The 5,168-nt window shown below is 36.2% G+C and overlaps 1 protein-coding gene across 1 annotated transcript in view; it reads left to right on the top strand.

Annotated features, from left to right (window-relative positions):
- The first annotated feature begins 4,624 nt into the window (after positions 1 to 4,624).
- Positions 4,625 to 5,168, top strand: part of LOC115229441 (nitric oxide synthase-like protein) — a 5,021-nt gene continuing 4,477 nt past the window's right edge. Inside the window, exon 1 of the mRNA XM_029799793.2 lies at positions 4,625 to 4,831. The gene's annotated coding sequence lies outside the window, so the exon portion shown is untranslated. The remainder of the gene's footprint in view (positions 4,832 to 5,168) is intronic.

Genomic DNA, 5,168 nt, shown 5'->3' with positions numbered 1-5,168 from the left:
ATTGAGAGAGAAAATGGTGGTGGGATCAACTGTTCCACATGCTGAAATGACTGAAAGGACGATGCTAATATACATACATGCATACATATATATATATACACACACACACACACACCACACACACACACACACCACACATATATATATATATATATATTATATTATATATATATATATATAATATATATATATATATCTATATATATATATCCTTGTTGCTTATTTTGATTATAATCACCTTATTTTAAATTATATGGATAATACTAAATTCTGTTACCTTCAACGTGAGTACCATATTCATCTGAATCTAAATTTACTGAACTTATATATATATATATATATATATATATAATGGAATTATAAACCATGGAACAACTCCATTACTGCGGCACTAGCTATATATATTTATATGTGTGTGTGGTGTGTGTTTATATATATGTAATATATATATATATACATATATATACAAATAATATATACATACATATATATATATATATATATAATACATATGTATATATAGATAGATAGATATACATGCATATATATATACATACATACATATATATATATACATATATATATATATATAGTGATAGAGAGGGAGAGAGAGAGAGCTCATGTACAATTGCGTCTAATGGCATAGCATAATAGGTGTATACAATAAGTTCTGAAGTTGAACTACCACCTACAACTCCAACTTGAACTAAAACAAAACAGAGTGGTGTTATAGCTGACAAGCAATAAACGGCTATAAGTGGTTTACCGTTGAGGCGATACATGTATAATAAAAAGAAAGAACGAACAAACAAGTGGCATCTGTTTGCTGATGACATTTATGTATCTAAGCATAATGGTTGAATTTTTACAATAGAGAGAATAAGAAGGTGTTAAGTCTCTTACAGCTATTTCATGAATAGGTACTCATTTCCTAATGAACGAAGATAAGCTGTTCATATAATGGCGGACTATTCCATCTTCAGAGAGAAAATGAAGTAGATCCTTAGCAGGGGATTTTAGTCGTGGACAGTTCTATTGTCGACGGAAATGTGGTCATAATGACCCCCGCTCCTGAGACACAGCTAAAAGAAAAATTCCATATTTTAAGTTCCGATGAAAAATTTTTATCGAATATTATATTGAAGAATAAAATAAAAATTGAGAGAATTCTTGTTTGAAACTAGAATTTCAAAGTAGCATTTTAAATTATGTTTATCTCTCGACACTGAATCACAGGAATGGGCTGCGTTTTCTTTCAGTTAATTAACGGTAATTAAGAAAGAGAACTAATAGAACGATAATGGTGTTAATTTTTTTTTTTTTCGTTGTTTTAAACGCTAATTAGTAAAACGTTTTCTGACATTTCTAAACCGTCACCGCAAAAAGAAACAGCAACAACAAAGCTTAAAACGATCAAAAGAAAACATGGATTTCATTCTTTACAATTCCGATATTCTTTTGAATGCCATATTCTTTGATTCTGGTGTTGCTTTGGTTCTTTGATAGTCTTTTCATATTGAAGTTCGTTTGATTCAGTAAGTCTTTGTTTCTGATTTTCGAACTTGATATTCTGCTGTTGGAATTGGAAGAATTCTATCTTTTATATTTTGCTTGTTCCAGTCATTGGACGGCGGCCATGCTGGAGCACCGCCTTGAATGTTTATAGTCCAATGAATCGACCGCAGGACTTTTATTTTTGTTAAACCTGGTACTTATTCTGTTGCTCTCTTTTGCCGAACCACTAAATTACTGAGACAAACACACCAGCACCGGTAGTCAAGCGGTGGCGAGGAACAACACAGATACGAAGACACACAGACATACATACGCATACATGCTTACATATACATATAGAAATGTGTGTGTGTGTGTGTGTGTGTGTGTGTGTGTGTGTGTGTGTGTGTGTGTGTGTGTGTGTACGACCGGCCTCCTCATAGCAGAAGATACTTATCCTAGTAAATAGTAGTTCTGAACTCGAAACCACGTGATTGCAAAGTAAGTTTCTTGGCAACACAATGTCCATCTCATGCTACCGAGGACATTTAATTTTCAAATCTCATCTTTAACGTTTCTATTCTCTGAGAAAACATTGCAACAAGAATTATATTCCATCACCTCCAAGTAACCAAATTTTTTCCCAATATGAATTCATAGAACCCTACACCTTAGATATGAAGTGTTTTGGCTCAGCCGTTTTGGCTCAGCCGTTTTGGCTCCATCCATTAGGCATCGTTGATTCGACGCTGACTTATTTGACATTAGACGTTTTAACGTTTCTCTTTCCCTCACATTCTCTTTCTCGCCCTCTCTGTTTATGTATGTGAGTATATTCCTCTTTATGTCTATGAGGTGACGGAAAGGCTCATGTCAATCATGATCAATTGATAAATTACAATGTCTCTCTTTCTCTCCTTTCCTCAGTTAATTTGTATACCTATATTTCTATGCGCGTGTGCGTGTGTATGTGTTTGCCTCAAGTGCCAAAAAGCACTGTCCCCCAAAACAAGCTGAATGTCTAGTCAGCCACGACAGATCGTCAGAATCCAAACAGCCGCGCCCGATCGTCTCATTCCGTATAAATGTAGGGTGTGTTACTTGTAATAGCAGGAGTATAGAAGTGGCTTAAATTCTTTCGATAGAACCGAAACACTTGACACACGCATACACATCACACACCACACACACCACACACACACACACACTTACACACATGCACACACACGTAAGTACATAAACGATAGAATATGTAAATGATTCTGGTGATAGCTTAGACGCTTCGAATCCTTATTGAGATATGTTTGAGTGATGTGTGTGTGTATATATACGCGTGTGTATGTATATATAAGCATGTGTATGTATATATAAGTGTATATATATACGCGCGTGTGTCTGTGTATATATATACGCGTGCATGTATAGATATAAGCACGTGTGTGTGTGTATGTATATATATATATATACGCGTGTGTGAGTGTGTATATATATATGCGTTTGTGTGTATATATGCGTGTGTGTATGTATATATAAGCATGTGTATTATATATAAGTGTATATATATACGCGCGTGTGTCTGTGTATATATATACGCGTGCATGTATAGATATAAGCACGTGTGTGTGTGTATGTATATATATATATACGCGTGTGTGAGTGTGTATATATATATGCGTTTGTGTGTATATATGCGTGTGTGTATGTATATATAAGCATGTGTATTATATATAAGTGTATATATATACGCGCGTGTGTCTGTGTATATATATACGCGTGCATGTATAGATATAAGCACGTGTGTGTGTGTATGTATATATATATATACGCGTGTGTGAGTGTGTATATATAGCGTTTTGTGTATATGCGTGTGTTATGTATATATAAGCATGTGTATTATATATAGTGTATATATATACGCGCGTGTGTCTGTGTTATATATACGCGTGCATGTATAGATATAAGCCGTGTGTGTGTGTATGTATATATATACGCGTGTTGAGTGTGTATATATATAGCGTTTGTGTGTATATATGCTGTGTGTAGTATATATAAGTGTGTATATATAGTGTATATATAGACGCGCGTGTGTCTGTGTATATATTACGCGTGCATGTATAGATATAAGCACGTGTGTGTGTGTATGTATATATATATATATACGCGTGTGTGAGTGTGTATATATATATGCGTTTGTGTGTATATATGCGTGTGTGCGTGTGTGAGCATATCTCGTTTTATGTATATGAGGACATGTACAGTGTTTATACTAGTTGTATTCAATTAGTAGATTATCGCTTTCTGTTTGGGATGCGGAGGTATGAGTGTAGGTGTATATATGTGTGTATGTGCGACTGTGTGTCTGCTTGTGCAGGTTTGTATGCGTGTGTGTCTGTGTGTGTTTGCAGTACCTGAAGATGATCGGTGAAGATCTGAGACGTGTGTAGTGAAAAACTGAAGTGTGGTTCACCTCGAATATGACGTAGTAGTAGTAGTAGTAGTAGTAGTAGTAGTAGTAGTAGTGTAGGGGTGGTAGTAGTAGTAGTAGTAGTAGTAGTAGTGTAGGGGTGGTAGTAGTAGTAGTAGTAGTAGTAGTAGTAGTAGTAGTAGTAGTAGTTATCGTCTTTTATGTGAGTTTATTTCATTTTTTCTTTGCTCTTCAGTTCTAAACCTCTGTTCATGATATATTTGTTTTCTTCTTCTTTTCCTTTTTCTTCTTCTTTTTCTTCGCCTTCTTCTTCTCCTCCTCCTGTCCTTCTGCCCTCCTGCCCTCCTGCACCTACATCTTCTTTTTTCTTTTTCTTCTTCTTCTTCTTCTTCCTCTTCCCTTCCCTCTTTTCTTCATCTTCTTCTTCTTCTCTTCTTTCCTCCTACTCGTCCTCATCCTCGTCGTCCTACTTCATCTTCTTTATATCTTCCTCCTCCTTCTTCTTCTCCTGCTCCTACTCCTACTTCTTCTCCTTTTCTTTCTCTTATTCTTCCTATTCTTATTCTCCTCCTGCTACTCCTCCTCCCTCTTTTTTTCCTCCTTCTCATCGTCCTCATCCTTCTTTTCCTCCTCTTTCTTCTTCTTCTTCTTCTTCTTCTTCTTCTCCTCCTTCTTCTTCTTCTCCTCCCCCTCCTCCTTCTTTCGGACGTATTTTCAACAACCCCTTCGTTTTCTTTTCCCCGTTTGTCAAAAGGAGGCGAGAAGATCGGTTGGGGCAACATAACGTTATATTTCGGCTGCAGGAACCGTAACATTGACAACATCTATGAGGCAGAACTTGAAACCTACAAGACAGAAAACGTGCTTCAGGACGTTCACTACGCTTTCTCGCGAGAACCCGGAACAAAAAAGGTAAAGAACTCGAAATTGTTGTTGTCGTTGTTGTTGTGATGGCGTTGGTAGTGGCTGATGCTGTTATCGTTGTTGTGATTTTTATTGTTCCTTATACGGTCTCGAGTTCGAAGGACTCGCAGAACCGGTTACCCGGTTTTCATAACCCGTAAGTGACCAGAACTCAACAATTGTCCTGAAAATGACACCAGTTCAATGGAGTAAACGAGAAATGAAGTGTTTTGCTGAAAACGAAACACATAGCCCAATCCAGGAATCGAAACTACAATCTTATGACCTTAAAACAACATCCTAACCACTACGTCACGCGCCTCCTTGTATGTTTTATATATATATA

The sequence above is a fragment of the Octopus sinensis genome, unplaced genomic scaffold (genome assembly GCF_006345805.1).
Source record: "Octopus sinensis unplaced genomic scaffold, ASM634580v1 Contig12654, whole genome shotgun sequence".
Classification (NCBI taxonomy): Eukaryota; Metazoa; Mollusca; class Cephalopoda; order Octopoda; family Octopodidae; genus Octopus; species Octopus sinensis.
The sequence above is the reverse complement of the archived record's forward strand: the minus strand, read 5'-3'. Positions and strand labels throughout refer to the sequence as shown.